The sequence below is a fragment of the Rattus norvegicus genome, chromosome 2 (assembly GCF_036323735.1).
Source record: "Rattus norvegicus strain BN/NHsdMcwi chromosome 2, GRCr8, whole genome shotgun sequence".
In the NCBI taxonomy this organism is placed as follows: domain Eukaryota; kingdom Metazoa; phylum Chordata; class Mammalia; order Rodentia; family Muridae; genus Rattus; species Rattus norvegicus.
Genome location: NC_086020.1, coordinates 35,500,189 through 35,513,028, shown reverse-complemented (window position 1 = coordinate 35,513,028; position 12,840 = coordinate 35,500,189). Strand labels below are relative to the sequence as shown.

Sequence of the window (12,840 nt, the reverse complement as noted above, 5' to 3'; positions counted from 1 at the left end):
TGGAACTCCCTGTTCTTAACTCTTTTGCTCCTGGAACAATTTTTCTCTCAAATAGTCACTTCTTCCAATGTAGCACACAGCCAACCACAGACGTGTTCTTGGGACTATACCCCAATTTAATTTTATTCATGGATGCAGAACTATCTGAATTTCATGTAATTTCTGTGGTAAAATAGTCTTATTTCACTATTCCTGTCACTTGAAAAGATTATAAAAACCTTTCTTAGCTTTTAGGCCGGACTAAAATAAGATGCTAAAACCATTTACCTATATGGTTTGTTGGCCCTAGCTGTAAGTACCTGAGTATGCCATGCAGAATTTGAAAGAAAAATGACTTCAGGCTTCCTTGCAGCTATGGGGGTCAGACTTTGGAAGGCAGCCATGCTTTTGCAGACAGCAGGGTTGCACCAGCAGTCAGAGCCCATCTCTGGTTTTCCTTGGTCAAAGAACAGAAAGGATAACAGTGTCGTCCCTTTGATGCACTGAGCTTTTCCCCTCCATCTTGGATTTCTTGTTCTTGCTTCCCTGTAGTCCAGGACTATAACAAAGCAAGGACAATCACCTCCTGGAAGAAACAATCTCACTTCCTTTCTCATCTGGATTCTGGTTTTGGGGACATCTGGTCCCCATGAGCCTCCTGTTCTGGGAGTCTCATTCGTTTTGAGGTTTGTAGTAATGTCATTGAGAAACCTGAGGATGTGACAAGTCACTGAATGTCAACATGCCAAAGGACATTGTGCATTGCGCTGAGCAGCCAGATAAAAGCTTTATCTCGCCTGTTTCCCTGCCCTGTGTCTGCTTTGACCAGACTCCTTCCCCTGCTGTCTTTTGGTGTCATCAGTGACATTATGCTTCTGTGAACCTTTCAAGGAAAGAAATCCTTTGGAACATCTGTGTGTCAGGCATGGCTCTACACTTGAAAATATAATAAGCACTTTGAATTATATTATTCTACTACTTTTAACTACAATTTTTGATCTACCTGTCTATCTATCTATCTATCTATCTATCTATCTATCTATCTTTGGCTAGGGCTGAACAACTTTAATTTTGTTCCTTTGACTCTGAGATTTCCAGGCCCCATGACCTCAAATAGAAGATTAGGCAGGAATAAGAAAAATTGAGGTCCTAAGTGATCCTGCCTTGTCTCTGCCTGCACCAAGCCTGTCCTTTCTAAGGTTGTAGAACACGTTGTCAGCCTTCAGCAGGGACCATGGCTGTGCCAGCATCCAAGTTGCATGTGATTTTTGGTGAGGGAAGTCAAAGAGCAACAGTTCTGCTTCTGCGTGTGTGCCTAGGCCCTTCTGGGCATCTGTGCTGTACAGGTTGAAGATAAAGCCCACGGTTCCAAAGACAGTCTAGCCTGCATTGCGTCCTTTCTCATTGGCTGCCACTTGTTTCTGCTTCATCCAATGGTAAACTGATTTTCTATGCCCCACCCACTCACAGGTGGGTGGAGACAGTACAGTGTAGTGCAGGTGTTTACAGCCTAGAGGGAGAGAGGAAGGGACAGAGTTCGGGTAAGATTTTTGGAGTTGCCAATAGTGACTGAGAACACAAGACTCCCCATCACAGCGTGACTTGGAAACATAGGCACCTCAAAGACAACTGCATTTGGTCTTTGTGACATCTTGTCTCTATATTTATGTTTTTGCCTCTGCCACCATTTCTTCTTTCTCAATCCTCATGTGCAAACACACAAGCGTGTGCATAAACACAGGCACACATTTCCCTTGTAAGACCAAGAACTAGTCACTCAGGACTGTCATATCAAGTTTACACAAAATGTGACTGTATAAGACACACAGGCGATCAGAAGGATGACATTAACAAGAGAAGTATGCCTTCAGAGTCCTGGACCCTGTTGCTATTCTTTGCTGACCTCATCAGCCCCAGTAACGGTTTGTATTTATATACCCTGGGCCACTTTTTTAAACCAAACCCACAGTGGTTGGTTCCATGTAAGATAACAACCATTTATTTATTAATATCAAATGCTGTCTGATTCCTACACACCACTCATACCACTGAGCTAAAGAGTGGAGGAATTCCCTCCTAATTGATTAAATAATAAAGACGACAAGAAGCCAATCACTGGGTGAGAAGGAGGCAGGCCTTCTGGGTCTGAGAGAGGAAGAGGGAAGTCAGGAGGAGGGCTTCCTTTTGGATGGTGGGATCAAGGCAGACAAGATATAGGTTGGGGGCTGTTAGTTCGAATGGCAGAATCTACCAGAATCCTCCACTGGAAGATTTCTAACATAGAATAGTTGGCATATTTAGGATGCTAGATTTCGCACCCAGTTATATCTGTTGATTCTAAACGAAGATTGTCTGGCGTTTTGCATTTTGCTGTGACTCAATTGAGCTCCAGGGAAAGGTAACTGCAGCGGAGCGTTGGGTTGGTGAGAGTGCACCCCCAACTAGCTGCGCCCGCAACTAGCTGCAGACATTTGTGAGTAGTGAGCTGGTTTGGCAGCAGCCAGCGGCAGGGAGGAGAGGGAGATTTCGGAGCCCTGGAGAGGCAGAGCCAGCGTTGGTAGGAGAGGACTAGAGGAAGCATGCGGTCTCAGTACCGAGCTGGGAACAGACTGAGACCACCGGCCAGTGCCTCGCCAGCGATAGCGTGGCAAGCATGGATTATTACAAGCAACTCTGAAGGTAATGGGTTGGATGACGAGAGAGAAAAAAGATTTACCACCTGCTGTGTCACTAATTAGGCGTGTGGTCTTGGACACATTCAGTGACCTGACTGAATGTCTCCTGTTGCCTCCTGTTCTGAGAATCGAGGAAGTGCATGTAAAGACAATGTGTGAGGCATAGATAGCTTACATGAGTGGCAGACATGATTTCCGGAGGGATGCTCTCTCCGTGACAATGATCTGAATGAAGAGTGAGAAAGGAGTAGGTGAGACGACCCACAGGACATGAGCAGAAAGCAGCTGCTCTGGGCTACCCTGGGCAAATGGTTGAATCTCTGAGCATTTCAGTTTCTTCATTCCTTTTTAAACAGGAGGCTATTTGGAATAGTTACTGTTTGGCTAATAATTTATCCTTTTTTCAGTCATATCTTTCCCATGCTTATTTAGCATGTGGGAGGCCTGTAGAAAGGTCAGCATATGCTAATTTTCATAAGTCCTTAGGTAGCTGGCTGTCCTGTGAACTACCATCAATGAGGAGACTTGGTCTAGGGCCCAAATGACATTTTGGAATCTTTTCAACACTAGGACAGTGCACTTATAGGTACCGTAAAGATGGCCTTTTCTAAATGTCTTTGTTCTCACACAAGAATCACATTATAAACAACATGTGAGCTGGAATTACCTTAATAAATAACGTCACTGAAAAAGAGAATAAAGAAATATATCACTGTATTTCTTATAGCCGGCACAGTAAACCCTTAGAAGCATTGTACACGACAGGGAGACAGAGGGTGTTCTTGACACACTGAGGTAGGTTGCCCATGACATAAGTGGCCTGTTCTTTCATTTAATTTTATCTCTAGGCTTCTGGATGAAGAATCCAGAATGAAACACCCATTTCTTCCCCATGCCTGTAGGATTTTGCAGGGTTCTTGCTGTATTGTGCATTGAGAGCCTTCATTAGCAATGCAAGCACTTCAGAAGGTGACGCATGACTCATGCAATGTCTAGAAATAGCACTGTGGAAAATTGCTTTTATGTAATCTTTCTCGGAGTGCCATTCTGTGAATGCTTATCATCCCTGCAGAAACAAGTGGGAAAGATCACGTCTTGTGGGGCCTCTGGGGATGTGCTGGGTCTCAGAGTCACGCCACTGCCTCACAGGCTTCTGAAAGCTACTAGGTATTTGGGAGCATTTTAGGTACAATGGCGGAGGGAGGGAGGGTGGGGCCAATCCTCGAGGTCAGAATCAAACTTGGGTTTCAGTTCTATTACATTTAGCACATGGGCTTCAATCAGGGGCTGCTGCTGCTTCTCCTTCTTCTTCTTCTTCCTCTTCCTCTTCCTCTTCTTCTTCTGGTCCAAAACGAAATCTTAAGTGTTTTTAAGTTGTTGTAAACTGTACTTAACATAAAATTAGTTGGTTCAGTTAGGTGAAGTACATAGACATTATTATGTGACCATGGCTTCCATCCAACCATCTGTCTCTGCGTATTTCTATCTTCCTAACTCAGACTCCGGACTTCCCAACTCGTAACTCCCCGCTCACTTCCTCTTTCCAGGAAACCAGCCTTCTACTTTGTCCGTTGGATTTTGACTCTTCCGGGCATCTCAGAAACTGAAGTCATCTAATAATTTGTCCTTTTGTGACCGGCTTACTTAATTTTGGGTACAGCGTCCGTCTTACGGTTTCAAATGTCTTGCAGCATGTGTCAGAACTGAACACTGGGGCGCAGGATCCCAGTGTATTGCGCACCACATATCGTTTATTCGCTCATTCATTTCGTGGACACCGAGTTGCTCCTGCCCTTCAGGGATGACTAATGTTTCTGGGAATATGAGTGTAAAAGTTTTAATTCTCTCCCATTCCAATTTTGAACAAAAACCTCTTAAAATTAAAAGGGAAGGTCCCCGACTAAGTATATAAACTATCTAGAAGGAGAAAGGACAGAGGCAGGCGATCACCCCCATCCTAGGATAGTCACCAGGCCAGGTGGGGGAGGAGGAAGGGGTGGGCCTGGTTGTAAGCAAGGGCAAAGAACTGATGAGCGAAAGTAGGGTTTTAACACTGGAGGCTCAGCCAGGAGCCTATAGATAGATGGCTTGTAGGGAAGAGGGCTTTCCACGAACATAGGAGGACCTGAGTATGAATCTCCAGTAAGCACACAAAAAGCTGGGCAGGACTTCACATGCCTGTCTCTCTAGCATTGGGGTGGAGACAGACAGATCCCGAGAGTTCTCTGACCAGCCAGCTAGCTTGGCCTAAACTGGCGAGCTTCTTATTCACAGAGAGGTCCTGTTTCAGGAAGTAAGGTGGGTAAAAGTAGAGGAAGACTTCTGATTGGCTTTGGCCAATGCACTCGATGGGCGTGTGTGTGCACATCAGTACACTGTGTGCTGATCCCACATGCCCGCACACCTGGGCCAGCGTAAATGCTTCTGGGAAACAAAAAGCTTGCAAAGGAAGCGCACAGGCTGTTCCCTTCATTTCTGGATGAGTTCCTACCATACCAGTTCTGCTCCTTGTCTGGCTATGGTCCTGTTACAACATTAATGTGAGTGTAACAACACTTGTATGACATCAGAGAATTCCTCGCAGGGAGGTATTCTGACATGGCGAGGAAGAATAATTTTCTTTTAGCTTTCCAGATTCAGTTGGGACCTGGGAGCCAAATCCGAGTCTGGAACTTAACACGTGCTTCCTCTAGGGTCCCCTAGATGGGATCCCCAGAAGACGTTGTGTACAACCCTTCTGGTTCTGAGGAACCATGCGTGAGAGTATTCAGTGGAAAGGACCTGAAAGTCATGGTCGTAGCTTAGGATGGTTACTGTATGTGCTCCAACTTGTCTGACATGGCCTTCCCTTGTTGGCACACACCCAGCTAGCACTCCAACGATCCGCCTCTTGTTCTGTGTTGCCATTGGCGCTGAGCAATGACCAAAGCATGCTAGATAATGATTAGTCTTGGAACGATTAGCATCCTATGTACTAGGGTTTTTTTTTTTTTTTAAAGACTTATGTAACGGGTGTTCTACTTTTTCCTAGAATCTTTGCCTCTCTAAGGACTCGCTATTGCATGTGAAAAAAGAGAAGGGATCCAAAAATTTAAAAGCACATTGCAATATTCGATTAACACTCCTAGCCAACTGATAAACACATGGTCTGTGCTCTGAAATCTGCAGGAGCGCACACAAATGCTTCTAGGGGCCTTTTGCAACATAACTGCTGACCCTTTGGGCCTGGATTTCAAGAGGACACATTAGTTAGTGGCAGGGTGGTGTGTGACCAGTGATGGGTCTTGGCCCCAGGACAACTTGGAAGGTTTGCCACTGATTTGGAAAGAACAGCAAATCTGTGTTCTGAACAGAGAGGGGGAAAGAGGACAGAGTTCTCGGCGGAACACTAATGAGAATAAGATGAGACCACTTCAAAAAGAGGCCCAGTCAGTGATAGAGGAGTGTGTGTGTCCATGTGGCTGGTTGATGGTTGACATCTCCACAGGGTCATGGTCATATCTAGAGCAGACTGACTGGGATCAGTGGGCGGATCACTCTGAGATCCAGGCGGCTGTCATCAGAGCCTGTGTGCAAACACAAATGAGGCTTTGTGTACTTCTCCAGGTTTCTCAACATTTTGATCTCTGGCTCCTTTAGTTTAGGCTTGAGTGGCAACAGACGGTGTTCAATTCCCTGTATGTTGGACGCGAGATATCAGCAAGAAGAGTGAAAATTTCCTCGAATGATCTGCAAGTCCACAGAAAGAGGAATGGGGTGGGGGCAGTGGTAATATGTTTTATAAAACATGGTGTGATCTGGTGGAAACTGGCGAGAGGGGGTGTCTTAGTGGGCCCATGCTGAGGTATTCCTCCCCGCCCTCCACAGGTATCAGCCATACAACAGGTCTACTATAGATTCATCTGTTTATTTTGGACATGGGAAGGGAGTCTGAGAAGGGAGTAGAGGCAGAGACAGAAAGGGCACAGAGAACAGAAAGAGAGAGGGGAGAGAGGCCTGGAACATGTTGGGAGAGAGAGAAGATAGGGAAAGAGGTAGGGAGAGGAGAGGAGAAAGAGGAAGGGAAGGGAGGGGAGGGAAGGGAGGGAGGACCGAATAGGTAGAGAGAGTCCTTTTATACCAGGCTGGTATATCTGGTTGCTAGGTAACCATTGGGCGAAGCTAGAGGAAATATGACCAAATGGAGCTAGGAATTATTGTACCTATCTGACTTTCTACTTTCTCATTTTACAATGAGGTGCAAGTGAGGTAGAGTAGTAGTAGTAGTAGTAATAGTAGTAGTCGTAATAGTAATAGTAGTAGCAGCAGCAGCAGCAGCAGTAGTAGCAGCAGCAGCAGCAGTAGTAGCAGCAGCAGCAATAGTAGTAGCAGTAGTAGTAGTAGTAGCAGCAGCAGCAGCAGCAGCAGTGATAGTGGTAGTGGTAGTAGTAAAGGGTTAAGTGCTCTTTACTCATGATCCCCAAGCCACTGAAGTAGATAGTACTTTGCTATATCTTTGAGGTAAAGACCTTTTCCACCTTACAAGGGGTCTGCTCCTCTTAGCACTTTTCCAGGAGTGGTCAGTGGCTGCCCAGATATCAAGAGCTCCCGGATTAGACTGATAAATACCTCCACTTCTCACATAGGAGGCTGACTATGTGTGACTTGAGGGTTACTGGGATGTCCTCTGGGGGGGGGTAGTTGTGCCGACCATCTGCCCATTTCTGCACTGTTTTTATTGTAATGTGAGAAGCATGACAGGTATGTGAACTTCTCTGTCTCACCCTCATTGTCTGATCTCAGCTGGCTTCTCTTGAGCAAAACAACCAGGAAAGAGGAAATAGGAGTCTTGAGGCTCTTTAGTGTCTGCCAGTTCAGATTGTGTCTGGCTCTCTACCCCTGCAGGATCTCAGCCAGCCATGTTGTGAGGCCCAGGAAGGCTTTTGTTCCCAGCCAGTCACTCATAGAGCCTTTAAACGTAAAAAAAAAATTATTGTATGTATGCGTTGTGTGCGAGTGTGCCTATGTGTGTGTGTGCATGCATGGGTGTGAATGCAAGGGTGCATATACCAGTGCAAACATGTGGAGGTCAGAGGACAACTTTGGAGTCAGTCCTCTTCACTGTGTGATCCAGGGATTGAATTCAGGCTGTCTGGTTTGAATGGCAAACACTTTCACCTACTGAGCAGTCTTGGCCAGGGAGCTATTTTTTAGCCTCCACCATGACTTTAACCCTTTGTGCCCATTCTAGAGACCTTCCTTTAAGCAACTAGCATTTGGAGAGTGAACTTTAGTCAGAGGAACCCCTGTTTGAAGGCAGTGGAGGATATATTCCCTTCTTCAGGGTCAGAAGGGACTAAGCTAGAGGTTTGGAAGTCTTTCTAGTGCAGCTTTCCCACTGGCTGAACTTGCTGGGGACACCCACAGAAGTGGCTCATGGGACCATTCTGCCCACAAGCATTTTAGTAACAAAATACAATCAAACAATCCTCTGTTCAACATACACAAAATTCTCTCTTTCAGAAATCATTTTCAACACGACTTTTGTTCCTTTAGGGTACTTGTTCCAAGGATTTTGCTGGATCCAGTAAGGGAGTTATTGAATATTCTGAGAACATCTCTTCTGCCCTACGAGTGACCTTCTCAGTGTGGCGCCATGCCTCAGGGGTGGTTAGAGACAGACAGGAGTCTTCTCAGTAGGGGAAGTGTGTGTATGCTGGGGTGCTGTGTAGTGAGCAGTCTGCCTATATTCTCCAACCCAGTTCACTAGACATCATAGGCAGTGTGGCTTTCCTTCAATTGTGGGACATTGTTTCTCAGAAGTGGTACCCAGACGGACCAGTTCTGAGGTGCAGGGTGAAGCAAGCCAGCAGAGGAATTGACACCATGCTGCCGGTAAAAGTTAGCTTGTATCTGTTTTGAAAAAAAATTGCTAAAGCCTGGGTTGGGTGATGTAATAGAAAACCCTTCTTATGTTATCCCGTAGACACTCATTTTTTTCCCCCTCAAAGAATAAAAATTCAGTCCAGCTATTTGAAATTTTGGCAGCCATGAAATCTCCCCCAGTCCCTTTCCTCCCTCCTCCTTTCTTCCTCTACCTTCATTTGAAGTTCTTTCCAATCAGAAACATAGTAAACTGTCTTTTTTATTAAAAAATGACCTTGTGGCTACAAATCCACACATCCAATGCCTCCTTCTTATCTGGAATGTTCTGCACTCGCCAAGCCAAGTGGGCCAGACTTGACAGTTTTGTTCGTCATGCGTTTACCTTCCACCCCTCAATTTTCTTTTGCCCTCTCTTGCTATTTTCTCCAGAATAGGTGAAGGGGAAAAAATGTAGGAAGCATTTCTCTTCGAATCACGTGCTGTCAAAGCCCTCTTGTGGGATGGAGTTCAGCTTCTCTCACAGTGGCCCTTTGATAGCTAAAAATCTGGTGTTCAGCAATTACTTCTTTCTGAGAACTCCAAGTACATCCAGCCTTGCAGTTTTTTAAACAATTGGCTGCGTTCTCTGGGCCCGTTCCTCATCTCACTGGGCTCCCATAGAGACAGAAGACAGGCCCTCTGTCCCTGTTGAAGGACAGCAGCTGACGTTTATGGGGCAGCTGGAAGCAGAAGGGCAGATTGGCCGAGGCCGCCTTTCATTCTTCTTACGGCTCGAATTGAGATATGGGTTTGTTATATGTTTGTTTAATCTTATTTCAGGCTCTCCCATACAAATCCTGGGGGGAGGGGGTGGCAGTAGAGAGCAAAGCTGCAACATGTGTGCTGAGCTCGGAACGAGAAATGTTAATCCTTGCAAAAAAAAAAAAAAAAAAAAGGCATTGTGTAAATTCCAGACTGCAACTAATCAGGATGTACTCAGACAGTGGCGTGAATGCTTCGCTTTCCCTTTTAATATTCAGTGTGCGCAGTCATGAGGTAACGCGACCTTCTGAATGCATATTTCTCCCAAATTTCCTTCAGGCCCATATTTATTTTATTTGCTGAAACCCCAGAGGCTTCTATGAAGTGCTCCAGATGTTTTCCATCTGCAGACAGTGCACCTGACAGTCAAGAGGCCGAGCAGGTTTGCTGGTGGCCAGCTGTTCGCTTGTACCCTCGGCATCAGGATACATTTTAACTGCTCGCAGCATGTCCAAGGCTCCGGTGTTTGGATACTTGTGTTCTGGGTGCTCTGCTACAGGCCTTAGCTTCATTAGCACATTTATGACTTCTGTGGTCCTATGGGGTAGATCTACATACTAGCTCAGTGCTTTATTGATGAGAAAACCATGGATCCAAAAGGATAAATAGCCTCCCCCAGGTCACATAAATAGAAGCCAGAGAGAAAACCTGGGGGCTGGGTATAAATCATTACCGCATTACTGTGTTATACGGATGTCACTTCTGGACTAGCCCTCCGGCTTCCGTTAGATAAATCCCTGTAAGAATGGTCTCATCTTCGGGTACCTGGATCCCATTTGTGCCGTCTCAGCAGATAAATCCTGTATAAGAATGCTCTCATCCTTGGAATTCCTACCTGTGTCAACTTGATGAAAGGCTCAGCCATTTTGATTTCCATAAAAGCGTTTTTCTTCTCCAAGCGTCTCTCTATGTGTGCAGATCCGTGCTTGAGTCTCAGTATGTCTTACCAAGGGTGAGGGGAAATTGGAGGGCAACTTCCGCCTTTACCCATCATAGAAACTCAGCCGAAGGGCTCTGCATTTCAGGCATCCATATTGTTTGTTTCCGATTTGTTGCTACTCTTTCTCCTGCCAGCCCTGCGATGTTGCTCTACTACAATTCAGTGTTTCTAAAAAGAAGGCTTCGTAAGGGGCCTCTTGAGGTAGTGTCTTTTAAAATTCTACCCCTGACTGCAGAGAAGGGAAGACTCTGCTGTCCCTATTCCCCTGTCCTTTCTTCTTTCTCCCTTCCCCTCCCTTTTCTTTCCCTCCTCTTTCTCTAAAGTAGAACAAAAAAGAATAATTGTCGAATTAACTGATTTTTTTCCACTATAAGTCACAATATTTCTATTACATTTCGTAGGCCCATTCCTTTCCCCCCAAGCTACCTGTTAGAGTGGTTTATTTATCACACTTACCCCCTAGTTCCACCACAAACTGATGACAGAATCACCACAGAGACATCGCCTACAGTAAACTTTCCCCTCATAAGTCATAGGTAGATGCATTTGGTCTGTAGATCCTGGCTCTCTGACCCGGGCAGTGTGTGGTGACCACTCAAAACTGTGAAGTCCGTAGTTCACCAGCTCAGAGTAGTGTAGTAAAGCCATGCAAATTGTTTGCAAAATAGTTTCCCCAGGAGGACTGCACACAATAGTATGTGCCAGTTCTGCCTATCTGCAAATGGACACCAGGGATGAGTTGAAGAGGCAATGATTGCACAATCTAATCATCATGGGCTACTTAAGAAGTTCCTATATTCCAAGCTCTTCATAGATTCTCAATTTCTATTATAATCCTACAAAGGGGCTATCACCACTTTGTCAATTAAGGTATTCTCCAGAGGAGGCTAGCTTAAGTGATGAGAAGGCTTATTCTCTGTCATGCTAGAAAGTATAAAACCAGACTATCTACAGAGCTGGTTGGTGTGGCTACCCAGTATATCAAGTACAGTCCAGAGTCTCTGTCATCTGTCCCTGGGAACAGCTCATTCTAAAGCCAACAGTTAGACTTCCATGGTAGCTCCAGAATGGGAGCCCTGCAGAGCAGGTCTAGGAAGGTATAGACATTGTACCTTGTCTGTAGCAGTGTCATAGGAGGATTTCATCAAATTGTTGCAGCCTGTTTCTGAATAAGTCGTTATAAGTACACACAGATGTACTCTGAGGCTACTTAAACTTCCTCTTGTAGATAAAAGTGAACGTAGCTGCCCTGAGGTTCATTGTTGCTTCCAGTGGTGGTGGTGGTGGTGGTAGTGATGGTGGTGGTGTGTGTGTGTATGTGTGTGTGTGTGTGTGTGTGTGTGTGTTAGCAGAAAAAAAAAGGACTCTGTCTTGCTAAAAAGGAAAAATGGGAGCAATTTTTGTGTCCCATAGCCTCCATCCAATTCATGGGTCAACTCTTTCCTTTTTTTAGATGATATGTATCTAGAATTTAGATAAATTCACAACAAAAAGTGTAAGCATCTGAAGTCCTGTGGTTAGCAAGGGGTGGAGACAAAATTGGAGTCCATTTAACTCCTGTGATGACAAATTTCTCAAGCAGGTAAAAATAGTGTTCTGTGCCGTCCTCAACATGCAAACCACAAGAGTCCATCGTGAGGGAAATTCTTTGAAGAGATTACAAAAGTTTTCAGGGCAGCTGAAACTTAGTACTTTGCAATGTGGCATGCTGGGAACATTGCGTGCAGCCAGCATGGTCTGGCCCAGAGCCCAAACCAGGGGGCATCCCTAGAGAAGCAGTAGAGGTGAAAGGCATATCGCCCAACACTGGTAGGTTGTCTAAAGCACACATAGTCATCTGTCAGAGTTGAAATGTGTTAGAAGAGTAGGAAGGGTGAGAGGTAGAGAGATAGGGAAGGAGGGAAGGAGGGAAGGAGGAAAGACGGGAAAGAAGGAGGTAGTACTCTTTCAGCCATGCATCTGTGAAGACATCAATACCAGCTCTCACATTCTTCAAACGCTTACTTACATGCTTACCATGAGATCAAATAGGGGAATGTGGTTCTTTTCAAATGTGGAGATGGTGACACACTGGTGTCCATAGTGTGGTTTTTACCCTCTATGGGATATCAGCTAAGGCCCTTTGCAGTTGTCTCCCAGTTTATCTGGGGAGAACTTTCGAGGTGGTCAGAGTTTAGCATGAGGTTCTGAGTTACAGTGCAGCCCTTAGCTGTGGGGGACCCCATTCCTTTCCCTTCAAGACTTCTCTGTCAACTGCCTTTCCTTCCTATCCACTGGGATTTTACCCTGACACTTCCTCATGTGTGCTTTCCCTGCTCAAGCCTTCACAGACAGCCTGCACACTAACAGTGCTTGGGACTATGTGTTAGACTTCAGTCATTTGCTTAAACTCCACGACTTGGCCTCAAGGACCTCTGGACACCTTCACTGGATCATCTCCAAGGCTCTCAAAGCCAGTATATCCAAAGACACTTGCATCTGCCTTCATCCCGACCAAAACCAAACAAAAATGCTTGTTTCTATTTCATGTCCTTTAAAACATTTAAAAAAAAATGTGTATGTGTCTTACATGAGAGTGTC

General features: G+C 45.3%; 1 long non-coding RNA gene across 8 annotated transcripts in view; it reads left to right on the top strand.

Annotated features, from left to right (window-relative positions):
* The first annotated feature begins 552 nt into the window (after positions 1 to 552).
* The window catches only part of LOC102546726 (uncharacterized), a 224,589-nt gene continuing 212,301 nt past the window's right edge, over positions 553 to 12,840 (top strand). For 6 of the 8 annotated variants that reach the window (XR_005500587.2, XR_005500585.2, XR_005500592.2 and 3 more), the window contains exon 1: positions 553 to 2,658. This is a non-coding gene — a long non-coding RNA (uncharacterized LOC102546726). The remainder of the gene's footprint in view (positions 2,659 to 12,840) is intronic. The other 2 variants (XR_005500590.2, XR_005500591.2) reach the window with 2 other exon arrangements.